Here is a 27,003-nt window from a genome sequence, read left to right as displayed (position 1 = left end):
TAATTGAGGTGCTAAGCAATGGTTTAAAAGCAAAATGGTGGTGCAGGAAAAAGCACAATTCATGAACACTGGTGAAGTCTTAAAATGCACATTCCTTGGAGTTCCCCATATCTGAATCTATTTTAACTCTGTGCCCTGTCCCCCACATGTCCCTCAGGAAGGAGGCTATGGATGAAAGAGGACTTTAGATAAGAGTTTAGACCCAGCCACTGGCTTAACCCGAGAGGGCCGCCTGAGGTTGCAGGTTCCTCCAGGTAGCCATCTGGCTGCAGGTAAGCTGGAGGTCAGCTCCAAGTCACAGGTGAGTTTAGCCCCTTTGACTAATAAGAAAGAGAACATAGATTTCTGAGGGGTCAAAACTATCTGGTTAACCCTAACAGAAATGTCAAATCAGTAATAAACACAGAATTCTCAAAGCATGGTGTTCCTTACCCTTCCTGAGCTTGGGAACCCGCTTTTAGAGAAGACAGTTGTGGGCTAGAGGGGATTCTTTTGAAAATTTTCAGTTGGGACTCTTTCAGCTAATCGGTACTCCCCCAAAAAGCCAGTCACGTTTACCGCACAGACTTGGAGTGGAAGCTCCATCCTCCACTTCCTCGCAGCCAGTTCTCAGCCTCCCTTTCTGGAGAATGGGGAACTACTGTGGAAAGAACTCAAATCTGCAGATTCCCCCTTGGCCAGGTCATATCCTGCCTTTGGGTATAGCCTATAGTAAGTGAACATTCCAGAAAAATGTTCCACTGAAAAATACCATGTTTAGCCATCACACCTACACCTGTGAGAAGGGGAGAGGCTTGTGGTCAGTTACTGTCCCACGTGCTCTAATCATAACCATCCTTGGTATCTTTCTTCTTTCATTTTAAACAGATGATGCTTCATTTTTCTTTCTCCACAAAACTTACCTTACCTTTACTGAGTCATCAACAAACAGCAGTGCTAAATTCCCAAAAGGCTTAATAAGAGATTTTCAAGCTATAATAACTGTATTTAAATACATTTAGTCAACTTAAATCCCTGGTTAATCAACACTGATAAAAATCAGTAAATCAATATTTGTTGAGAACTATGTTTCGTACAGCAACATGGATTATCTCAAAAATATGCTAAGTGACAGAAGCCAGACACAAAAGTCTACATCCTGTATGAATCCACTTATGTGAAGTTCTAGAATAGGCAAAACTAATCTATGGTCAAAAAATATCAAAAGGGTGATGTGTCTTGGGGAACTGGGATGGGCTTGACGCCTCTTCTGGGGGAAGGGTAACGTTCTGTATCTTGAGATGGGTTTGGGTTACACAAGTGTATGCATTTGTCAAAATTCATTAACTAGTACACTTACTGTTGATGCATTTCATTATACGTTCAAAAGAGAAAAAAATTGTAATACTCAACTTGAGTTAATTATATGAGTGAAGTATTTAGAAGGAAGTGAAATGATATTTGCAACTTGGAAATGCATAAAAAGAGAGGTTGATGGATGGCTGCATGGATATATGCTGAAGCAGCATAGTGAGGTGTTAATGATAGAGTCTAGGTGGTGGGCATACTGGTATTCTCAGAAAGTTCTTTCAAATTTCTCTACATTTGAAATTTTTCACTATGAAATGTTGAGGAAGACAGTTATTGATGTGCCAAGTGTTGTGTAGGGTGCTAAGAATGTGGTGGACACCACCAAAATATGGGATTTAAGCACGACAGAGTGGAGAGCATGCTTGTGAAGGATGATAATGTAGATGGTAGTCATGAACCAAAGGGAGATAGTTCCTTTACCCCATTCCTTTTCTTCTAATTCCTAATTTCTTCTTTCCAATAAGAGAGAAAGTTCCAAGTATAGAGAAGGGCCATATGAAATGTCTTTTGTCTTCCTTTTTCTTTGAACATTGAAAAGGAGTTCATGCAAGTTCACGAGCCCTCTTCCACGGAAAAGCAGATGTGGTATCTCTCTGTCCCTTTCCAGCTTAACCAAAGGATGCTTCCGTGTCCTGTAAGCTCTTCTCGTGTGCCACCACTTTACTGTTTCAGAAAATGCAAGGCCCTGGTAAACTCTGCCCAGTCAGCTCCTCAAAGAACCACAGAATCTGAATGTGCAGCCACCTCCGTGGATCATTCTCATTCTTCCACATCACAAGAAGTTCTGAAGGAAAAAGAACCAAACCAACCTATGGGCAATGAATTAGATGTTAAAAAGTCAGGATAAAGTTATAGCTCCCGTGATAACCATAAGCAGGCCACAAGTTTAAACATTCAAGCATAAATTGAATAGATCCAACCAGTTTTTTCAAAGCTTCATTTTACGTACACAAGAGATCTGAATTAATTTTCTTTGGAAACCAGAACCATGAATTTCTTGCATTATCAACAGTGATTTTATGTAAGCTTCGTTTTAAACACCGTGTTGGTTTCCCCTTGAGCTCAGTTATTTATAATTTTGCCTGTCTTGCCCCAATCCTGTCTCACAGTCATTACGTGGAAACCTATCAGGACAAACAGGGTCACATGTCCACGTCCCCTTTAACAAGCCAATCACAGAAAGTTGCAAAAACCCCAAAATGCAAAATCCAGGAAGCATGGGACTAATTTCCTCATTTTACTCCTTCAATTAAAACCAAAGATTTTTTATGACCTTTCATAGTTTTATATTTTTTTGAGGGGAAAAAAGTTCGCTTATAAAATATACTCTTACCGTTGACAGTCTTCTTTGGAAATAAAAAATCTTGCGTGTAAGTCGCTATTAAATAGGCATCTCAAAACAACTTTAAGTGATTCACTCACCCTCCTTATTGTGGTGATGACGTAGTGAATTGTCTGTTCCGTGAATGACACCTGAATGACTTAACCCATAGCTATTTTGGAATAGCCTTTTTTTTAAACCAAATTGGTCCATTTGTACAGTTGTCTGATCCAAACGCAACTAACAATTTTCTATAATTGCAAAGTGTGACTGAGCCTTTACAAACCTTTTCATCTCCTAAAAGGCCCTGGAAATCACACTTCCAGAGCAGGTAGCATTTGGAAACTCCCCCAGTACAGTTCACTCTGGGAACACCTTTTCATCTCATTTGCACTCAGCTTTGCCAAACATGTACAAACCCAAGTTTGCCTCCGGATCTCAAAAAAAAAAAAGCAAAGTAGTTGTTAGAACTTGAGAAAAGGAGAGCGAAATATATTCAGTTATCTGAGAAAATTTCAAAACATGCATAAATGTGAGAGTCAAAGAAAGGTGATTAGACCCGCCAACAGGGCTTTCGTATTTGGGTTACTGGTTCTCAATAAATTACAAGACTGTGTCTGTGTTTGACACTTTTGTTCTCAAGCCAATGGTTTCTTTATTGATGGCTTTCTCTAAATTAGAAGTTATTAAGAGGGGCTGGCCTGGTGGCACAGCGGTTAAGTTCACACATTCCGCTTTGTCACCCTAGCGTTCACTGGTTGGGATCTAGGGTGTGGACGTACACACCGCTTATCAAGCCATGCTGTGGTAGGTGTCCCACATATAAAGTAGAGGAAGATGGTCACGGATGTTAGCTCAGGGCCAGTCTTCCTCAGCAAAAAGATGAGGATTGGCAGCAGATGTTAGCTCAGGGCTAATCTTCCTCAAAAAAAAAAAAATCAGAAAAAAGTTATTAAGAACATAAAAAGTGGAAATTACAATGCTTAAGTTTAGTTTTTCATTTGGAAGGTAGTTGTTATTATTATTGTTTTTATGCCAAGAGGGCTCAAGGGTGGCTAAAGAAACATTAGCTTGAGCACAGAAATATTGGCACAAGTATTACCTATAAATTTCTAGATTCTTAGCTATTTGTCATAACATCGATTTACTGACGCACAGATTTTCATAATCATCCTTCAGAAATGATTTCAGAACATATGAAAATTCTTTTTTTCTTAGAAATAAAACTAAGGCATAGAAAACTTAGAGTGACTATAAAGGAGAAAGTTTAATTTCCAAAAGATGGCTATTGAAGAGGCAATATTTTTGCAAAGGTAAGTAAGAACTAGAGAAGTCAATTACATTATTCTGGGAGAGTTTGGCAGTAATTCACAAGAAGAGGAGCTAGGGTAGGGCCACGGTCTGACGCTGCATTGCTAGAAATGTGGGGGGTTAGCAATCAAGGAAAAATCAGCCCCAGCATATCCTGCAATAGTCTCAGCACAACTGAAGGGTCCTGACCAGCTCTGGGCACCACGTTTTAAAAATTGTGGTAAAATACACCTAACATAAAATTTGCCATCTTAACCATTTTTAAATGTACAGTTCAATAGTGTTAAGTATGTTCACATTGTTATGAAACCAACCTCCAGAACTTTTTCATCTTCCCAAACTGAAAGTCTGTACCCATTAAACAACTTCCCACTCCTCCCCTCCCCCAACCCCTGGCAATCCTTTCTACTATTTGTATATGTACCTGTACTTGACTACTCTAGGTTCCTCATAAAAATGGAATCATACAGCATTTGTCTTTTTGTGACTGTCTTCTTTCATTTAGCATAGTGTCTTTAAGGTTCACCCATGTTCTCACCTAAGTCAGAATTTCCTTCCTTTGTAAGGCTGAATAATATTCCTTTGTACGTGTATGCTACATTTTGTTTATCCATTCATCTATTGATGGCCACTTGGGTTTTATTCACTTTTGAGCTATTGTGAATAATGCTGCTATGGACATGGGTGTACAAATATCTCTTCGAGACCCTGCTTTCAATTCTTTTGGGTATATACTGGGCACCATTTTTAAGAGGTGTAATGATGAACTGGGCCATGCCCAGAAGAAGGTGGTGAAAGGTCTAAAAGTGCTGCCCTTTAGGCAGAGCAGTTGAAGAGCTCAAGAGGGTCTAATTGGAGAAGAGGGGAAGGAGGTGTGGCAGCTGTCTGCAATGTAGGAAAGGCTGATTTGAGTAAGAGGGAGCAGGCTTGAGATGCTGCAAATGGCAGGCTAGGCTCAGTGGGTGGAGGTTACAAGGAAGTTGATTTTGACTCAGTAGAAAGACAAACTTTGTTTTCACAAGAGCTATTCCTTAATGTAGCAGGCTGCCTTGGAGATAGCGAGTCCCTGTCATTGAAGGGACTCAGAGGCTGCTGGGACCATTTGTCAGCAGTAGGAGAGAGGGTGATTCCCCATCCTGGAAGGGAGGTAGAACTACATGATTTCCTAGGAACCTCATCTCTATGGGTCATGGCAAGATAAATGGGTATGATGGGAATTCAGTCTATACCCACAAAGGGAATCTATGAGCCGGTTTTAGACAAATGTGATGTTGATGCCACTGATTGAGGATTGGCAGAGCCTGGTGTGCAGGAGTGAGAACAGCATGGACCCATCTGCTTTCTCGACTGACTTCTTGAGGATCAATCATACACATATTTACCAAATGACTGCAGCAAAGAAGTCAACTCTAGATATCGCAGACAGTCATCATTGCCTTGGCTTGTTTTTATGCTCTATCCCTTGCTAGTCTGAATGTGGTCCAAGGACCAGCAGCACTGGCATCATCTGGGAGCTTGATAGAGCTTCAGACCCTCAGGCCCCGACCCTAGACCTTCCAAATCAGAATCTGCAGTTTCACCAGAGCCCCAGGTGATTCGTGTGTACACTGAATGCAGAAACAGTGTGTAGTTAGGCAGAAGTTATCAAATGCTCTTTCCACTGAATGGCTTTAGTCCTGCATCATTGGGCAGAAGTACTGCTTAGTCACATCTACACTTTGGTTGTCCCATCACGAGCTCAGTGTCATAATGGGAGTTCCTCACAGTTATTTATCCAAATATATATTTATATACCAGCATATTCCTAAAAAAACAAATAGAGACAGGCAGGTTGATCACAACTACTCGAGTTGAGAACTGGATACTAATCTCACCGACAGCCAAAATGACCAACAAAACACAGTTGGCTACAGGATTAACTTTACCCAGGTAGAGCCAACAAGCCACTCCCTCAGATGAAACCATGCGTTTCCTGGCATTTTGTTATGAAAGATAGCCACATATGTGTGGGTACATGATTATAAATATTTAGGAGACCTTGAGTCTTATATATATGGAATGCTGAGAAATGCACCCGTTTCTTAGAATGATGCTCACTGAAAATTGCAGGCATGACACCAAAGCGCTGCTCAGAGGGGGTAATCTGCAGGTGGGGACAGGGAAGGGAAGAGAATGTGGTCCCAAATAGACATCTTTCTGATAGTTTTGCTTAATCCAAAGATCCCTAACTATCTAGTTCAGTGGCTTTTTTGTTTATTTTTGTTTTTTAATAGCTGCTCGGCAACTATGGAATCACTGAATAAACTCTCATGTGGGAAATGATTACAGATTAAATTCCTAACAATTTAATTGTTCTTGTTCAAAGAACATTCACAAATTGCCCTGTCCAAACCCAACAGAGGCTCTAATAACACAGCTTTTCTGAATTCATTAATCTTCCAGTTTCCATGGTTATGATTACCCAGGTTAGTACCACAGTGGATTTTAGGGTTTTTTTTTTTCCATTGAGATCTCCTCTCATGTGAATGTGCAGATTTTGATGAAACAGTAAACGTTTTCTAGGAAGTAAAACTAACAGAAGCCATTTAGTTTTCTCAAAAATGTAAATTTTAGGGGCTGGCCCCGTGGCCGAGTGGTTAAGTTCGCGCGCTCCGCTGCAGGCGGCCCAGTGTTTCGTTGGTTCGAATCCTGGGCGCGGACATGGCACTGCTCGTCAGACCACGCTGAGGCGGCGTCCCACATGCCACAACTAGAAGGACCCACAACGAAGAATACACAACTATGTACCGGGGGGCTTTGGGGAGAAAAAGGAAAAAGTAAAATCTTTAAAAAAAAATGTAAATTTTATAAGAAGAAATGATATGGCTAATCGGATATAAAAAGATATTAGACTTGTTTTTAAATGTCTTGATTTCTTGTAGACCTCCACATCACAGATAATAGTAATAAGATGATAAGCTTAGATTCAGGGAGTTTAAATTTACTTCTCAAGCTTTCTTCATCTATCCTTTCCTGCCCTCATAATTACCAATGCATCTATGACTGATTAATTGCAAACATCGCCCCAACTCTTTATCTCCAGTCCGAACCCCACACCCCTTGGGATGTGATTTTTCAGCTCCTCCCACCAAGAGGTGAAGCTACTTCCCCACCTCTTGATTTGGACTGCCCTCATGTTTCGCTTTGGCCAACAGAATCTAGCAGAAGTGATGGTGTGCCAGTTCTGAGCCTAGGCCTCCTAAAATCTTGTGTGTTTCTATTCTCCCTCTTGCTTCAAGACTGCCATTGCCATGGGACTAGCTGGGCTGAGCTGCTGGAGGTTGAGAGATTATGTGGAGGAAAACTGAGTGGTCCCATCTGAGATCTTTCTTGACCATTCAGCCTCCATCCGACCCACTAGTTGACTGCAGACACACAGGGGAGCCCAAGTGAGATCAGCCTAATTGGCCCAGATCAGCAGAACCTCCCAGCCAACTCAGAGACTCGTGAGAAACAACAATTGGTTCTTTCAAGTCAGTAAGTTTGGAGCTGGTTGTAATGCTGCACTATTGTGGCAATAGATAACTGATATAGCCTCCATAAAATTTTAAAGAAAACGGCATCACAAAAATCATTTGCCAGCAATGAGTATACAACAGCCACTAGTACACTTCTGTGAGCTAAGTATAGCCTTGGGGTGACCAACCTTAGCAGCCTCCACTTGAAAAAGAAAACTGAAATATGAGTTAAAGTGGCATTGTTATAGGAATAATCTTGAGTCTGCTCAAATTATCTTAAAAAATAAGTTATTTGCAGGCTCCCGTAAGACAATCATCATAGAGACTCTCGTAACCATCTTTTACGTAACCTAATCATTGGATTGACCTATGTGCTCCATCCCTTCTGTAATGAATACTGCCTGCTAACCACAACATGGAGAACCTTTGCAGCTAATAGACTTAGTTCTTTCCCAAAGAGGGGTGGGATGTTATACTGACTAGTAGTCAGTGTGGATGGGTTCCCAAACCTGTATATGCTAGTTGTACTTGTTATTGTAATTACATCGTTTAATTCAATATTACTTAAACTGCTGAAATGAGTGCTAAAAGATGTTACTTCTGTGCAAACTAGGTTGAATATAACTTGATGAGAATAAATGAGTAGCTAAAATTCTTGTTCAATGAATATGAGCAAGACAACTTTAAAAGAATAGGAAAAAAATCTGAAAAATCTAGAAGGATTCTGCATTTAGATTGCTTCCCAAGTGTCTTTTACCTTTCAGTCCAATGTAAAGAAACCAAAACTGAAAATTATAGATGATGTGTTATGGATGAAATAGGATAGCAACTTAAGAAGTTTTTGTCTTAGATGAAAAGATGGGCAAATAACCATTTATATGTTTTATGTTAAAGTAAAACATTTGCGTGTCATGTTTTATGATTCCATCTTTAACCAACATTTTAAATAACCTATTATTGGTCATGATTGTATCACTTAAGGATTTATTCTATTAGTGGAGCCTGGAGCAGTATCTGACACATAACAGAGCACTAAAACTAGTTGCTGAATGAATTTGTTGAATAAATTAGTTGCAAATTTCTAGCAGTATACGTCACAACCGAACCAGACATGTCTTCACACACCAGTGTGTTTTAATACCAAGTTTGAAAATCAGTAATCTAGAAGCCAAAGGAGTGGCTTGGCTTTCCAGCAAACCACTTTAAATGTCACTTCTTTTATCCCAGGCCTTCGACAAGGGCCAAAATTGCAGGTTTTTGGTATTACTTGATAAGGTCCCACTAGCATGTGTCATAATCACCTGGAGGGCTTGTTAAGCCACAGATTGCTAGGGTCTACCCCGGAGTTTTGGTTTAGTGAGTCTGGGGTAGGACCCTAGAATTTTTGTTTCTAACAAGCTCCCAGATAATGCTATTCCATGCACCAAATTTTGATGATCACTGACCAAGTGTACCCTGAAAATAGGCAATTAGCAATGTCATCTGCCTCTCCCCCTGCCCATCCACCCCTAGCCCATTTAATTCCTTCAAATGTTTCATCCGATTTGGGATTTGACTTCAATGTTCTAGCCACAATGTTAAGTTGGCTCAGCAGGTTGAGGAGTGGGTGGGACAAATGAGATATGTAAATCTCTGCTTGTGCCAGGCACCGTAGCGTTGCTGTCGTACATTATATAATTTAACCCCCACAGCAACACTATAAAGTTGACATTAGTGTCTCCATTTTACAGATGAGAAAACTGAGGTTCGAAAGGTTTAATACATTTATAACTGCTCACCTCGATGGGGGACACAGCTAGTAAGCAGTGGAGCTAAGAGTCAGGATTGGCTGAGGCCAATAGCCCTGTTCTTTCCACACAGCAAGTGGGGATCTAAATGATCATGGCGTTAGGATGGACATTTGAATTTAGAGCAAGGCTTCTTGCACTTAACTCTGCATGTGAATCCCCTGAGCCTCTTGTTAAAAGGCAGGTCCTTATTCTATCTGTCTGGGGCAGGCCTGAGAGTCTGCGTGTCTCTTGAGCTCCCAGGTGATGCCAATGCTGCTGGTCCTCGAACACATTTGGAGGAGCGAGGCTCTCAACCCCATTGGCATCGGTGGAGCCTGAGATGTCCCTTGGCAGGAAGTGGAGGTCATGAATTGTCCTTTAATCTCATACACGCAATACAATTTGCCTTTCATTTTGTCAATGAAGAATTTGAAGAAGGAACAAAAGGGAAATATGTGCTAAAAGAATGAGTGGGAGGAATGCCAAGGCCATGCATTCTTCTTGAGAGAAAGGAGGAAGAGCTGAGGGGAAGGAACCGGGACTGTCAGAGTAAGAAAACCCACGACATGTCCCCTACCTTGATCTCCTCCAGGAAGCAACTAGGGGATACGGTCATCTGTTCACCAATCGCAGTAACAGGTGATGGGAATCTAGAACAATCCATTCTGCCCTCCTGGTTACCATGGACAGAAGGGAGCATGGAATTTAGTGAAAGCAGCCACAAGGGCTAGGAGTTTAAAAACCTCTCTTCACACCTTTCATGACATATTTGTTACTGATTTAGCCTCTCTACTTACATATCATAAAATTCATTTCTTGGTATCTAGTTCTGAGTTTTGACGAATACATACAGTTGTGTAATCACCTCAATCAAGATACAGAGCATTCTATCACCCCCTACATCCCCTCATGCTGACCCTTTGGATTCAATCCCCACCCCCCCATGCCCTACAGCTTTGCCTTTTCTAGAATGTGAGCTAGATGGAGCCATACAGTATGTGGCCTTTTGAGTCTGGCTCCTTTCGTTTAACATCCATGTTGTTCAGTGTATCAACAGTCCTACCCTTTTTTATTGCAGAGTGGTATTCCATTGTAGGGATGTACCACGGTGTGTTTATCCATATTCAGCTGAGAGATCTTTGGGTTGTTTCAGTTCTTGGCTATTGCAATACAGCTGCTATAAACATTTGTGTACAAGTTTTTGCATGAACATAAGCTTTCATCTCTCTTAGGTAAATATCTAGGAGTGGGATTGCCGAGTCATATAGTAAGTGGGTGATTATAAGGAACTGCCAAACTGTTTTCCAGAGCGGCTGCATCATTTTGCAATAGCTGAGTGATCTTTCTGAGCTGCATGCCACACCTCTCCCCAGCCCCCGGACACACACAGGACAGCCTTCACTTCAGGATCTCAGGGAGGTAGCTGCCAGGAGCACGAGCCACCTGGGAGAAGACCGAGGTCAGAGGTTTTGGGAAAGTCAGGGAGGCAGCCTCATCTCCCCCAGCCCCTCCCAGCTCCTAGACCCATCTGTTGAGGCAGGCATGCCTCCTCCTTGAGGGAGGCTTGGAGCCCATCTCTCTCCGCAGCAAGTGTGCAATCCCCGAAACACCACCCTCCTGGGTCCGGCTTTGTTGCCAGATAATGTGACTTTGAAAAGAAGCCTTTCCCCTCCTCCCCAAAGGAGGCTAAGAAAGGCTCTCAGATCAATCCTCGGCAGATACACCGAGTCACAAAGCTCCGGCAAATCCTTTATTCTCTCCTCAGAGCAGCTGCTGCAGCAGTCCCACCCCCAGCTCTGCCCCCAGTGGAAACCTGAAAGCTATTCATATCATTTAATCCTGTTGAAAATCCTCTTCGCTCTCTCTCACTGAGGTGCGGTCGGCCGAGGTAAACCTGGGCTTAATTCATATGTTGGAAAGGAGATGAAAGGTGTCACGTGGTTTGATATCCTATCCAGGAAGCTGACTGTTCCCTAATCTAGAAGCTTCCACTCACAACCCCTGTTTGAGGGTGGTTAAAATAAGGTCTTCAAGGAAAAGTCACATGTGGATTTTCTTTTACTGTGCATTCACTTCAGAAAAGATAGCAAAATTGCAGAAGCGAGGTAGACATGGCTTGAGGGGGTTTGAGTAGCTTTTCACCTATGGATCTTTCAGTTTCAGGATCTACCAAATTTTTGGCATTTTATCCTAGATGTGGCGAAAGAAAGCTCTAAGACCATTTTACCTTATTGCCAATCACAGCCATATGTCTTGGTCTCTCCTCTGCCACTAAGTGTGAGATCTTATAGCCAAGTTCTTTCATTTTAAGAAATTTGCTCATACGATACTGTGAAGCTATATCCAGAATAAGCAAATTTACTCTTTATATTCTAGAAGTCTTTGATACTTGTCACTAGTCACATGTTCCCAGACCTTCTCAAGTCTTTCCAGGCTGAGAGCAGCCTCTTCGTAAGAGTCCCATAGTTCGTCCAGCTATAGAGAAGGCAAAAGGACATCGGAAATTTCAGCCATACCTCAAAGAATAAATTCCTTCTGGCTTGTTTTGGGACTCAAACAGAATTTGGAGAATAAATGATCCCAGGTAGCTAATTTAGGGTGACTTCCCTATGAGGAAAATAATCATAAGACCCCCATGAAAATCTCAGTCCAGGAGGTGGCCCAGGAGGCATACCAGAGAAACACAGATACAAAGGCCATCCTGGAGGGTTTTGTAATCATAACAAATGAAAGAAAGAAACATTAGACCAGTAGCAGGGAGATGAAACATATAGTCAGTGTTCACCATCTTCACTGCACATTGGAATCACCTGGGGAACTTTAAAAAGCACTGATGGCTGCTCCCCGCCCCCCCGCCCTGCCCCAAGACCCTAATTTCATCAGGCTAGGTTGCAGGGCAGGCACTGAGACCATTTAAATCTTCCAGTGGGTACCCAAGGTTGAAACTTGGCTCTGGACAAACCATGTGCTAAGCAGGTGAATGAATTAATGACATTACCAGCTGCCTCTTCCACCGAGGGCCCATTGGATGTGTGTCTCATGGTGCAAAGGGGCCAGGAAAGTTAGGTGAAAGGAAGCTTTCAGAAGCACAACGAGACTGGAATCTGCAATTGGTGAAAGAGAAACAGAAATTGCCGTGTTGACACTTGTCAAGTAGGGAATGCAATTGAATAACGTAGGAATCAAAAGAAATGGGAGAGTCCTTAGAAGAATGTGTCTCTTGTAGATAGTGCTTTGCAGGTTAAAATTACTTTCACATGTATTTTCCCTTATGACTATAGAGGCAATAAAGCCTAAAGAATAAAAGATAGATAGACTTGGTTAGAATCCCAGCTTTGCCATTGATCAGCCCTGTCATCTTGGGCAAATTACTTAATACTTCTAAGCCTCAGTTTTCCCATCTGTAGAATGGAAATAATAATAGTGCCTTCCTCATATGGCAGTTGGGAAAATTAAATAATATATGTGAAATGCTTAGCTCAATGCCTGGCTCATGGTAAGCTCTCCACGTGTTTTAGCTGCAATAACCATTAGCGTCGCCAGGGTCATCATTGCATGGGGTGTGGGGTTAAGACCTACGGTCAACCTCAATCAAGGGGTAGAGGAGAATGAGAAATGAGTAAAGTTTTTTTCTGAATGAATAGAGTAGGAACTAAAAAACATAAAAAATACCAGAAACTAAAGCTAATGAACTCCTAAGAAAAGGCATCATGATTGGTATATTTGAGCTCTGAGAAGCCACACGTCTCTGAAGAAGTCTGTGTTTGTATGGCACTTTTGGAGGAAGAGAGGCAAAGTGTCAACAGGGAGTGAGGCAGTAGGTTATATAATAATTGCTCAATTAAACACTTGTTGGGTTGATTTGAGTTGAAACTGAAGCATCTAGGAGAGCAGTAATACTGACGTTTGGTTGGAGCTTGGCCCTACATGAGAGAGCAGCAGAGTGGGCGGGGGCTAGGCCGGGATCAGTGGCAGTGAGCGAGTCCTGGGCTTGAGTGAATGCACCTGGGAAAGAGGAGTGAGATGAGTGAGGAGAAAGAGGATACTGGTGTGTGCATCTGAGAGGTTGTTAGTAGACCGCCAGCAAGAGAATGGAGTGGGCAGCTGGTGGGTGAAGTCGGGATAGAGCTCACACCACGGAAGCTGGTGAAGAGCCCACTCTTATTTGAGAGGGTTTGTTAAGGTCTCTGACTCTTGAACCTGCTCCTCTTCCTTTGCATTGCCATGGGAAAAATGAGAAGGGTGGCAGGCAGGGTCCAGTGTCCCACCAAAGACCAAAGTTAATGTATCCTGCTGGTTTTACGGCCTCAGACTAAGGCACAGGTGGTGATTACCCAACTCCCTTTTCACTCAGGTCCTGGGCACCACTCTCTTCTACCTGCTCTCGTGCAATGTCCTTCCTGCATTTACAAAGTCCTTCAGGGGCTGACCTCTCAGCCAGCTGCTAGACAGTTCCTTAAGATCTGCCAGCATAGTGCTTCTCACAATTAAGGACACATGAAAATCGCTTTGAAAACTTGTTAAACGGATTCACTCCCTTCCCCCCCACAAGTCTGATTCAGCAAGCCTGGGGTGGGACTCGAGAATTGGCTTTTTAACAAGCTTCCAGTTGCTGCTGCTTCTGGTCCAAGGTTCACACTTGGAGTAGCCCGCCCCAGCCTTTCTCAGGATTCTTGAGTGATGTCTTTGCTCATCTCCTAGGAGAAGGGATTAAACTTTAGTAAATTCTCTAGGGGCTGTTAGCTGGGGTTTTGGCCTCAGATGGGGCTTCTCAGTGGAAGTTTATTCATAGGACTCAAATGTGGGTCCTTTTGGAGATTTTGTGGAAAGCAGAGTGTGATGTCAGCGTTCTTCCTAGGAGAGCAACCATTTCTTATTGTCCCATCTAAGCACGTGAGATAATGAAGGTGTGAGATGAGGCTGCATTGTAACATTCTGTCAATTTAGAGTCTGTATGCCAAAGACCCTCATATTTGTTTTCTAGCTGGAGAATTGTTGAGAAGGAAGACAGCCTCCTTCTCTTAAGGATATTTTTGACAATCTTGTCCAATTTGCTGAGCTTCCTTTGTGGTTTGAGTCTCACCACCAAAACTTTCCACAAGGGATCCTTTTGTTTCTCCTTGATCTGCCAGGATGAAATCCTCAATTCAGTTTGACCCCACCTCGCTGTCTTTCTGGATCTCATAAATAGCACTTATAACATGAATAGGTGTCTTTTTTTAGGAGCAAAGTCTAATCTAAATGTTCTGCCAAAACAAGTCTCTGTGGTTTAACAAACAGTCCTGGCTCCTTCAAACATGTGGACTTCCGAAGCTTGGGAACCAAAGGGGCAGTAAGCTTCTGCTGGTTCTCAGAGACTCAGAGGTCTGCCTAGGGATGGCCAAGCTGAGAAATGAGAAGAGCCCAGAGTTTGGTGTAAACAAGTCCACCTTAGTTCCTATTTGGGGTTTCTAACTGCTCGAGTAGCTGAGCAATCTCAGTGTGGAGTCATCTTACCTAACTAGTCTTATTTTGTAGACTTGCCACCTGTTGCAAGCAGCCTAAATTGAGTGAGGCCTAGTGTCTCTGCAAAAAGAGGTAGTTCTTAGGCAAAAACTGGAGTTGATTTTGATTTTTATCTTTTGAAGCCAGAAACTGTTCATGTGTAACTTTAAAGAAAACTATGATTTTTTTTTTCTTTCCTAGAGCAAAACTACAATTTGAAGGCAGGATTCTATTAAAAACAGACAAATAATTCCCATTCCTTCCTGGTCCTGCCTATTGTTTTCCTAAGTTTGTTTGGATTCCCAGATTGAATCCTGCCGGCTAACCCTCCAAAGAGAGGGTCCTGGCCACTGTCATCCCGTGAGGGGACTGTCTTGTAAGCTCCTTGGGGAACACATCCTGTTTCTCTGTCAAAGAGGCGTGTGGAGGATGTGGGAGAATGTCTCCTGTCTTCCCCATTCAGAGAGCCCTTATTTCCTCCCTGTGTTTTGTCTGTAGACTGCTTCAGTCTTCCTAAGAAGAACCATTCCTAGGAAACAATGCTGGTCAAGAGCCAATGTCACAGGTAATAAGTAGTTGACTGTGGGATTGGCTTAAGGAACTCATGACCCTGCCCCCAACAAGTAATCCCATCCCCCATCCACGAGGCATACACATCAAAGAAAATTATCTGATACTCACAAGATGCCTTTAGATGCATTCAGCTGGTGATGCCCTATGTGTGCCACCTCCTTCCACACCATGGGAGGCATCCCTAATCATGTGACTGAGGCTCCCATTTCCCCAGGAGCACTGATGTGCCCAATGTTTTTCATGCAGCCAGGGTTCATTCATCAGATCTGGGATGCTAGTTGCAACTTAGTATCCATCTCTGAGTCAAGCATTGACTTTTCTTTTAAAAGGAAAATATTCTGGAAAAGGTGACATAGTGACATTGTCACCTTTGTGTGCTTTTGACTTTCTTTTTTCCTAGATCCACATGACCATGCTGGCCAAGAGAGGAAGAGCAATGCCCCTGTCCTAGTTTTCCTTGTTCTGAGGAGGGTGCAGTTCTTACCAGTAAATGTAGGTGCAGTCGGTTATGTACATGAGTAAGCTCGTGCTGCTGAGAAAATTCCTATTTGAATATAATGCGAGAGGAAACTTTTTCCTCAGTCTAAACATGAGATAGTCACTGCTGATTAAGGATATCTGGGAGAGAATCACTTCTCTAAAACTTTAAACTGAGACCTCTAAAACTCCTTTCTCAGAAGACTCCAAGCACAAACGGACAAATTTTATTATTTCCAAGTTGCCTTTCCTTTGGGAAAATGAGTGATGTCTGAAACTGGCAGACACGGAGCTCTGCGCATCCTGATAAAGATAGGGACTTTAGGCCAGCAAAAAATCCAAATAAACAGATTTTCAAACAAACCAGCTTTCCTTTTGGTAGCTGAAAAGGAAACCCCACATCCAGGAGGAATGCAGATCAAAGCGGAGTCTACAAATGATGCAGAAACACATAAAATAACAAACAAGCCTGGTGGGAAGAGGGAACTTTTTGTAAAAGAATAGGCCTCTTCATATTACACTGAAATTGAATGCAAGATTGCAAGCAAAGATACATGAGTTGGGAATACAAAGCTACAGTTTCTTTCCCCTTTTTGGGGGCCCAGGGTATACCTTTAATAGGTCAGATTGGAAGCCACTAAAAGCAACAGACAAAAGACGCCCGTGCTGGAAATCTTGCCTAGTTTACCTTCTGCGGTCGCCTCTGCCTCTCTGTTCCTTGGTATAAAGTGGACAGAATAATTTATCCATTTAGGATGTAAGAGTGGAACCTGAATTACTGTGGTCTCCAAGCATTCTGTGTCAAAGCTGAGCCTTTTCACTCTTGCAAACCTGGTTCTGTTTAAAACTGTTCTCAGGTGGGGTATGTAAAATTGTTGACAGGACACTATTTTCATTCAGAGGCTGTCCTTTTCCCTGGTGTTGGAGTTGATTTGGGTTGAACTCTCAGTTGGATCACAGTTAGCAAGGTACAAAACCGCTCCTAGGACATTTTATCCTGGGGAATTCAGCTCGTTGAAATCCTATCTGTGTTCTGATAGTGAGGTGCTAAGTGGCGACTGAAGACACTGAATACTATTGGACGCTGTTACTCACTATTTAAAAATCAGCATAACTGTCAGGGTTAAGTGTCTTATACTTTTTGAGAACCATTGGAATGAATGCTTGGTGGTGTTACAGTCCTCTTTAAAGACCTCGAGGTGTTAAGGGCACGTTTAATTGAACTTCCAACTCATATACTACCTCTGTTTGGAAAGGGGAGTTGACTGTCACTTTTGGGTAATTTTTAGTAACTTGCTCCTCAAAGCAGCATTAGCATCACCTAGCAGCGTTACCTGGGCTATATTCCCCAGAGTGGAATTTCGGGTCACTGCGTATATTGATCTTCAAATATATTGGCTGTTGCCAAATGCTGTGCCCAGGGGTTGTATCAGTTTTCATTCCAACCACGGTGTAATAATTCCGTGTCCTATTGTTTCATGTTCTTCCTAATACTATTATCATACTTAATTTTTTTTAACCAATTTTTGATGGATAGGAAACGGTATTTTGTTTCAGTTTGCACTTCCTGATTACTTGTGAGATTGATTACCTTTATAGATGATTATTAGACATTTAGATTTCCTCTTCAGTGAATCACATCCTTTGCTCATTTTTTTCCCTTTTTGTCTTTTTCTTGCGTATTTGTAGGAGTGAGTTATATATTCTGGATAGTAGTTCTTTGTCATTACAAACATTGAAAATATCTTCTTTCAGTCTGTGGCTTGACTTTACATTTTTTAGTTGTGTCTTTTGATATACAGAAATGTTAACTTTTAATGTAGTTGAATTTATGAGTCTCTAGTTTTGTGATTTGTGGGGGTGTTTTTGTATGTTGGGTGAAAATCTTCCTTATCCTTAAATCATGAGCAGAGTCTCCCCTATTGTCGCTGTTAGGCCTTTAGACCACACGGCATGGAATTTTGTATATGGTGTGGGGCAAGGATCTAATTTCACTGTAATGAACGAGCTGTTCCACAAGCACCATTAATTCATAGTCCATTGTTTCCTCAATAATCTATAATGCCTCTTCTGTTACCTGTCACATTTTCATGTATGAATGGGACCATTTCAAGGGTCTCTGTTCTACCGACTTCTGTTTATCCCTGTGCCAACACCACACTGCATCCATGACTATAACTAGACATAAAAATATTAGATATTTGGTAAATGAGTTTCTCATTCATCTTCATTCTTCTCTTTCAAAGCTGACTTGGCTGCTCTTGGACCTCTTCTCTTCCATAGAGATTTTATCATCTGATTGTCAAGGTCTATGAAAAACTGTGTAGATATTTTCATGGGAATTGCATTAAAATTATATTTTAATCTGCAGATTGACATTATTAGGATTTTTCTTCCCACCCGTGAACACAGTATATTGCTTTGTTTATTAAGGTTATTTATTAATGCCCTTCAATAAAGAATTTGTCTATGAAATATTTGCATATCTTTTGTTAGATTCTTAGGTACCTTATATTTTTGTTGCTATCAGTTTCTGTTGTTTACAACCAAGAGCTCTGGCAAATGCATTCATATGTATGCTTCCAGTTTAAAACGTATTGGGTGCTCAGAGGGTTGTATAAGACACTGTTCTTGCCTTTGTATTTCACATTCTCACTGAGGAGCAAAGACGGATGAAGGGCCTCATTGTCAGATTTAGTTGATGCTAAATAGAACAGAAGAGAGAAGAGACAATGATGAACTGGTTTAGTTGGAGAAAGCCTCATAAAAGAGGTGGGGCTGGAAGGCTGAGTAGCATTTTGATAAAGAGATGAAATGTAAAGTTGGAAGAAAGTCTATGAACATAAACATGTGCTTAGGGGACAGAGGGTTGGGGACAGTGAGAGAGAAGATTGTGGCCAGACTCTGGATGGCCTTGAATGCCAGGATAAAGAATTTTAACTTTATCTTCTACTCCATAGGGAACCCTCCAAAGTTGGGTGCTATGTCGAGCTGTAATAGTCTGACTGTTCCCTTTCTACAAAGAGGCAAACTGGGCAGGAGAAGTTGGCTTACCTTGTGATAAATCTTTTAAGTTCCTTTTGATTCAGGGCTGGGTGTGGACTGAGACAAAGCAGTTGTTCTGCCTGAAATCAAATGCATTACAGACAAGTTTTAGAGTTGGCATCAATCTCAAACATTAAGAAAAGCTGGGGTTCCAAGAACTGCCAAGGAAGGGTAGTGCAAGGTCCAGGACACAATGCATCCTCTTTTTACCACCATTTTCTTTGTGTAAAAAGTGTCCTGTTACCGGGATTTTCCACTATATTCCTCTTGGGGTTTCCTGAGACATGGTAGAGATGTGAGCTAGAGCTGACTGAGAAATACGAAGGTATCTTTGGGTGTCTGTGACCCTCATGAAAAAGTCCGCATTATTCTCCACTGCCCAACAAGTGATTTATTTTCTTCCTCCTCAGAATTTCTTTTGAGTTTCATTGAAAGTTATGCACATTCTTTTCTCCATTAAGCATCACGCATTCTGTTTCCTGAAAGAGCCAGAGCACGGTCGAAAGAGAGACGCATCTCAGTCTCATTGGCAGAGCTGCCTTGAAAGTGATGCGGGCGGGGCACGGTGGGGGTCTGATGGGGCCTGAAGCAGAGAGGAACATGAACTGGAGGTGTTGCTGCCAGCTGTCAGAGGAGGCCTCAAGTATGTGCGATTTTCTCTTTTCAAAGCTCAGGAGATAGCTCTCTGAAATAGCCATGGGGCATGCTTGCCAGGCCCATCCCAGCTCCATGGAAATCCAAGAAGCTATCACTTTTTGGTAATGGCGATTTTCTGGGAAGGTAGAAGCAGACAGCTCGCTGCATATTTCATTCCAGAAAGCAATGAAAGGCCCTGAGCCCCCAGCAGCCTTCAGTTCCTTCCCCTCGCCGAGAATCCCTCCTCATTCAGCTGTCCCCTTTCATTCTTTCTTCTCTAGCTGTCATCCTCTGAAGGACACAGAAAGAATCCCTGGCCATTTCACCATGAGAGGCCAACAACAGTGCACCCTGTCATCTGGAGGACCCCACCCACGCCCCTGAGTGAGCCACTGCAGACCGCTCAGTGTACTGTGCGCGTCGGATTTCTAGGCAAAGCGCAGACTACCCCAAAAGGGATATTTGTTCTGAGACCACATAAGACTCCCTGGAAATAGCTCCAAATAACCTGTCCACTTACTAAGCTATTGTCTCTGAGCTCTGAACCCTCCCTGCTCTGTGAAGCTGCGGCTGAGACAGTTCATCCCAGCTCAGCTTTGCCAGCTGCTGCCAATAGGGGGCGCTAGATTGAGACTGCAAGGCTGGAGGAGGGAGAAGGGACTTCCTGTTTATCCACCAATCCCAGAACCGGCTTCATTGCCTCCCTCAGGGACCCTGGCACCAGCTGCCGGGCCCCTTCCTCAGAAGCCTGGGTCTAGCCCAAGGTAGCCAGAGTCCTGAGAAGAGCGCCAGCCCAGCCCTAGATCCTTCTCAGTGGCCCCTTCTCAATTCTGCAGGACCCTTCCTCTCACCTCTAGGTGCCTAAATTTTAATAATTCCAATCTCCTCCCTTTGTTCCTCAAGCTCTTCCTCCAGTTGTGCTCTCCTTGACACCTTGGCATTCCCTTTTTGCCTTTTCAGTCACCTAGTTAGAACTTGATACCTAGTTCACAATTCTATTATATTCTCCGTCTTCAATCACTGGTGTGATTTCTGGCACCTGACTGGACCTGACTAGACCAATGGTTCTCAAACTCAAATATGCATCAGAATCCACTCAAGGGCTTGTTAAAACACAGATTTTGGGCCCATTCTCAGAGTTTTTGATCCAGTAGGTCTGGATGGGCCCAAGAATTTGCCTTACTTGCAAGTTCTTACATGATGCTGACATTGCTGGTCCAGGGGCCACACTTTGAGAACCACTGCGTGAGACAAGGCAGCCTGCTCTCAAAGGGATGTTTGTCCCAAGGCCACCATAAGACTGTTTGGAAATAGTAGTCCCAAATAAACCCTATTGGCTAATGAGTTAATGATGTTTTCAGCATAATGTAGGATGAGGTCCAGGGTACTCCCACTTGCCAGTGTAGTAGGAAAGGAGGCACATGTTGCCAGCCTTCCTGAAGTGTGACGGAGGATGAGGTTTCAGTCCTGAATGTGTGCTGGAGGTGCTCCCGGCGTTACAGCAACCCTCAGGCGTTGGACAGGGAGATGTAGGGAACTACATCTGAATGCTTCCAGACACTAACATATTTGAGCAAATCTTTGCATTTAGGATGTTTTGGGAGAGGTTTTTAGATTTGCCCCTGTATATTTTATCATGCCAACAAATGAGCATAAAAACTCAGAAGCCTACACCTGGCCAAGGTGAATAGCTTCTTTTTGATTGCTAGTTACACTTTTTGCTTAAAGTGTACTTGGTGGTCTTACTTTTTAGACCCGCAGGTTCTAGGAGGGAAGTGAGTACCCCAAATAATTGTAACGGAAAAGAAACCACGTCATAAATGAGACTCTGCTTCTCCACGTGTCCTCGGCGTCATGGTTGGCTTGGTGGTAGTGACGTGAGGAGATCAGACAAGCAAAGCAGAACATTGAGGTTGTCAGAAATCAAGAGGTCATGGAAATGAGGGACAAGAAGATGGGAGTGCCAAAGCTTATTGAAATGGGCTTCTATGGCAGCACAACAAATTACCCACAAATAAGTGGCTAAAACCAGCAACAGCAACAATATTTGCTCATTCATTCATTCATTCATTCATTATTCATTTATAACAATATTTATTTTGCTTATGAATCCGTAATTTGGCCAAGGTTTGGGGGGAACAGCTTACCTTTGCTCCATTCGAGGTCGTTTGGAGCAGCTTGAAGGTTGGGGCCCGAAATCCTCTGAGGGCTCCTCACTCACATGTCTGGTAATTGATGCTGACTGTCATCTAACAGACCTTAGATGGGACTGTCAGAGGGAACACTGACACCTGACCTTTCCATGGGGCATGGGTTTCCTCACAGCTTGCTGGCTGGGTTCCCAAGAGTGAGTAGGGGAGAGAGAGAGAGAGAAAAGACAGAGAGACAGAGAGAAGCAAACATCAGGAAGAAAGTGTATCTTTTTAATCACCTAGTAGCCTTGGAAGTCCCATAGCACCACTTCCGCTGTATTCCATCGGCTAGTTAGAGCAGCCAAAAGTCCTGGCCCAGATTCAAGAGGAGGGGACACAGACTCCACTTCTCAGAGTGAGGAGTGGCAAGGTCCTGAAGAATATAGGGGACCAGAAATATTGCTGTGGCCACTTTTGGAAAAATTAGTCTGCCATACCATTTAACTTAATCTGTACCCCTGCCCAAGCCGCTGATACCATGTGTATATAAGCCAATCCTATTCTCCTTGGTCTCTGATGATTGGACCAGAGGGAGACACCTGACATGGGAACTGAGCTAATCGGATTCTGTCCGGGCTGAGATTTTAAGTAATCCAGAGCATAAGACGTCTGTACTTCTGGATCTATTTCTGGAGCCAGCCAGCATGGTTTCCAGACTCCAGGGCTCGGGCAGGTGCTTTGGGCCCATGTGCATAGAGAATCAGGGATTCAAGGATCTATGGAGAAAGAAAGGAAGAAAAAGAGAAAGAGGACCCAGTTTGTTCTTGATGGTTCTCCGGTGTCCTCACGATGCCCCACTGAATTTTCTAGTCTTGAATTGTATGAGGCACTCTTGTATCATAAAAACAATCCCCCCTTTACTTACGCTAGTGTGTGTGCATTTCTGTAGTCTGGGTGGATGCAGGGCAGGGGCAGAGAGTTCTTCAGCAGAGGGATCCCTCTATACTGAGCAGGCGGATCTGTTTTCCCTGGTTCTTGCCCTTTGATCTTATGCTCCTTACCAAGGATGGCCCCACCCACCACACCCTTTCCTCCTCAACTGATACTGTAGACTCAAGCAAATATCTCATGGAAATAGGCCAGGGTAAGTAAGGAGCATCTGTTCTGAACCAGCTATATTTTCATTTTTCATTTCACATTTATACAAAAGGCCGCATTGTTGTTTAATGAACACATTTTACAAAGAATGGTAAGGATACTCTGTCACGGTTTCTGTCGCTGCCCGCGATGTTCTTGGACCCCTTTCCCTGGGTCAGGGTGCTCCTGCCTCTGGTGCTGTGTGTTTTGCTTCCAACATTGGGAATTACTGGCCGTCAGAGGATGACCCTTGGGCTACTGGAGCTTCTCTGCCCACACAACAGGCAGGATCCAGGAGTACCTGGGAGTTACGTCCCCCTAGCGCAGCCTGTAGCCAAGGACTGATGGGTGTGGGTGTATGAAAGCTAGCTCCCTTGCATTCTGGTGGGACAAAGCCTGTGGTGTAATTTATGCTCCAGAGTGACTCACGGGATCCGGCTGAGGCTGGGAATTTTCCTGAAATTGCCCTCCCTTCACTCCTTTTCCCTTGTCCTGATTCCCCCATTCCTTTACTATGTCTCCTGGGAGCTCTTCCTAAGTAAAGGAAGTGCCTAATAAACTTGTGTACATGAGTCCTTGTCTCAGGTTCTGGAGAGAACCCAGCCTGAGGCATGGACTAATGTTTCTTGGGAATGGAATGTGACGTGGCGGTAAGAGAAAAGTCCCTCAAACAATCAAATGTGGATTCAAATCCCCACTTCTAGGATTGATTTATTGTATAGCTATGGACTCAGTTCGCTTTTCTAATTTTGTCTTCCTATATAAAAAATGGCAATAATAGTTACTACCTTGTGACTTCTTGTAACACATACAGATTTCATCTTTATAAATCTGTAACTACAGTCACACGCCACATAACAACGTTTCAGTTAACAACGGACTGCGTGTACGACGGTGGTGCCATAAGATTAGTACCATAGAGCCTAGCTGTGTAGTAGGCTATACCATCCAGATTTGTGAAGTACACTTTATGATGTTCACACAGCAACAAAATCATCTAATGATGCATTTCTCTGAAAGTATCCCCATCATTAAGCGACGCATGACTGTTTCCTAACAGAGCTTGACAGATTGTCCAATGGGACTTTCTGTGATGATGGAAATGTTCTCTGCACTATCCAATATGGTAGCCTCTAGCCATATGCGGCTACTGAGAACTTTAAATTTGGCTAGTGTGACCAAGGAACTGAATGCTTAATTTTAACTAGTTTAAATTTAAACAGTCACATGTGGCTAATGGCTACCATATTGGATAGTACAAAATAGACTAGATAATAGTATTGTAAAGTTAATTTCCTGATTTTTAATAATCATATGATGGTTACATAAACCTTAATTTTGGAAATACAAACTAAATTATGTAGGGGTAAAGAGGCATTGTCTGTAAATTATTCTCAAATGACTTGAAGGAAATACATATTTATATAAGGTGGTTAGGTTAAATGTTAACACTGAGGGAATTTGAGTGAAAGATATATGAATTTTTCATAGAAAAAAGGGCTAAAAATGCTAAATTCTTAATTGTCATAATAATAAACTGGAAGATAATATTTAAAATTGATTATTTAAGAGGTAGCCGTATACACATATTATTGAGAAATACAGAGGTAAATACTAGAAGAAAACAATTAAATTAACTGAAATATTGAAAATGTTCATAAATTCTTCCCATCCCATTCTGTGTGCCCCTTGCAATATAATTTCGAAGGTGTGTCCATCAAGAAGTAGTCTATTTCCCCATTTTTCCAACTAGGGTTAGCCATGTGGCTTGCTTTGGTCAGTGGAATAGTAGCAAATATGACACAAGGAGAAAATTGGAAGGTACTTATGCTTTGGTACTTGCTTTTGGTGATGCTCTTGGGCTCTTGGGAACTCTGCAGGCACCCCATGGGAACAAGCCTTAGCTAGCCAACAAGAGGGTGAGAGACCACATGGGGAGAGGCCACGCCTGTTAATCATTCTGGCTCTCCCAGCTAAACTCCCAGATATGAGCATGAGGCCATCTAGCTCATCTAACCACTAGCTAACCAGCCAGCTGACCTTACACACATGAGTCAGCCCAGCCAAGACCAGCAGAAGAACTGCCTTGCTGAGCCCAGCCCAAATTGCTAGCCCACAGTGGTTGTTGTTTTAAGCTACCATATTTTAGGGTGGTTTATTTTCCGGGAAAAGCTAAAGGACACAAACATGCTTGCCTCTAGGGAGAAGGATAAAATTGTAATGGGCAATATAATGTGGTTCTTAGGAGCATGGGCTTTTCAGATAGACCCTACCTTCTACTACTTAGCTGTGTGATCTTGAAAAATTTAATTAACCTCTTTGTGCCTCACTCTTCACATCTTAAAAATGGAAATAATAATACAATCTCATATGTTTATTCAAAATTAAAGTTTAAGAAATGCATGTAAAAGGCTCAGCGTAGCACTTAACACATAACAAATGTTCCATAAATTGGTAGACATGCGTGTGGGGTGGAGGAGGGTAAAATAACGCTGTGGGTTGCAATAAGAGATGAAGGGAAGTGTTGTCAAGGACACTCCATTTGGAAGTAAAAAAGGAGAGTGTGATTCTTCTGTCTACTATTTTCTGGCCGTATGATTTTAGGCAAGTCATTTTTCTTTCCTATACCTTGGCTACCTTGGAAAAAAAAATTCTGCTGGTGGAGAAGATTACCTCAGTGGATTTCTTCGACTACCAAGAACTGTGGTGACATTTATTTTAATTCTACTGCTTCATAAGAGTCCATTACTTTTCCAAGTAGAAGTTAATGGAGGTGAGAGCCAGAACTTTCTAGGGTGTAAGGTAAAGATTTAGGGTAAGGGCCAGGCAAATTCAGACACAATCATAGCTGCATAAATTAATGCCGTTAGACAAAGTTAACTCCTAGAGTAGACCAGGAAGGAAGTATATCTTTTGAAGTTCCATGGATGGTAGATTTCTATAAGAAATGGTGCCTTTCAGAGGGATTAGTCATGGCTGGATCAATGTAAAGTGAGAACTGTGGGCACACAGCCATTATATCAGATCACAGACTTCCTGCGAAGTTCAAAGTAGGTGTGTTAAGGTCATGCTAGTTGCTGTAACAAACAAACTCGAAATGCATAATTGCTCAAATGTGATAGAAGTGGTTTCATTTCTTGCAGGTGGATCTCCCAACCTAAGATCCTACTATCTAGTGGCTCTGCCATTTTCAACATGTGGCTTGATTGCATCAAGTGGAGGAGAAAAGAGCATGGATGATCACATGTGAAAGATTTAATAGCACTCACCATAAAGTGGCCTCTCACATCCATTGACCAGAACACAGCCACATGACTACCCCTAACTGCAAGAGAGGATGGGAGACAGAGTCTTGTATGTTCAGGAAGAAGAGGAATCATGTTTTGTGAACTGCTATCCAGTTTCTGCCATGGCAGGTACATACCTGAGTACAAAGGTCTGGCTGTGCGACAATGGGGAGTGATGGGGACGGTGGAGAAGGGGAGTGTCCCTTCCCTGTAAAGGCAGCCATTACTCAGCGGCAACTGATTGGTGACAGAGGAATGCAGACCAGCAGTGGCTAAACCTTCCAATTTCTAAAGAGCAGTTAGACATCTGAAGTGATGTATAAAATCTCTTGATTTAAAAATATTGGTGATGAATTTATTAAAAAACAACTACACAAGTGTAGAGCATAAATAAAATTCTTTCACAGGCCCAATGTTGCCTGCATATTTTAGGCTGCCAGTTTATAGTATCTATGTTGTGCTAAATGGGAAAGGCGTGGAAAATCAGCTAGGAGCCTATGGGGCAGATAACCTGCAGATTACAGTCAGGCCTGGGAATGTCTAGGCATAAGGATAAAGAGTAGAAATTAGCCTGGACTCTTGTTAGGTCTTCATCCTAGGGCCAAGGAGAAGCCACAAGGAGGTGGGGAAAGGCCCTTTGATCAGAGATTTCCAGAGCCCATTCAAAGAAGAAACGACCTTCCATTGCCACGCAGGGGTGGGTGGCAAGGCTGAGGGTGATGGGTAAGAGAGGAAGGAAATATAAAATGACTGTGGGGCAGGGGATATACGTCTACCTGTCTTCAATCATGTCTTGCCTGCCTGCGTCACCCCAGAGCTGGGATAAGAGCTAGGGTGTGGTCTCAGGAAAGAAGTGATTTCACCGTTAGTCACGGATGCAGTGGGTATTTACTGCTCCAAGACAGAGGGCCTGTCTGGGTAGACACGCATTTCCTGTAACCTTGTGAGTGGCTGTCAGGTTCTGGGTTTATACAAAGCTGTGGC

The 27,003-nt window shown here is 42.7% G+C and overlaps 1 long non-coding RNA gene across 1 annotated transcript; it reads right to left on the bottom strand.

The window, feature by feature from the left end:
- Positions 1 to 964: 964 nt before the first annotated feature.
- LOC139078164 (uncharacterized) lies at positions 965 to 22,616 on the bottom strand. The gene is made up of 4 exons (XR_011530978.1): positions 22,521 to 22,616; positions 21,611 to 21,796; positions 18,837 to 18,907; positions 965 to 2,159 (listed from the first exon to the last, which is right to left on the bottom strand). It is a non-coding gene; the product is annotated as an uncharacterized lncRNA (long non-coding RNA).
- Positions 22,617 to 27,003: the final 4,387 nt, after the last annotated feature.

This window comes from Equus przewalskii, chromosome 21 (assembly GCF_037783145.1).
Source record: "Equus przewalskii isolate Varuska chromosome 21, EquPr2, whole genome shotgun sequence".
Lineage (NCBI taxonomy): Eukaryota > Metazoa > Chordata > Mammalia > Perissodactyla > Equidae > Equus > Equus przewalskii.
This window is presented reverse-complemented; position numbering and strand designations above follow the sequence as displayed.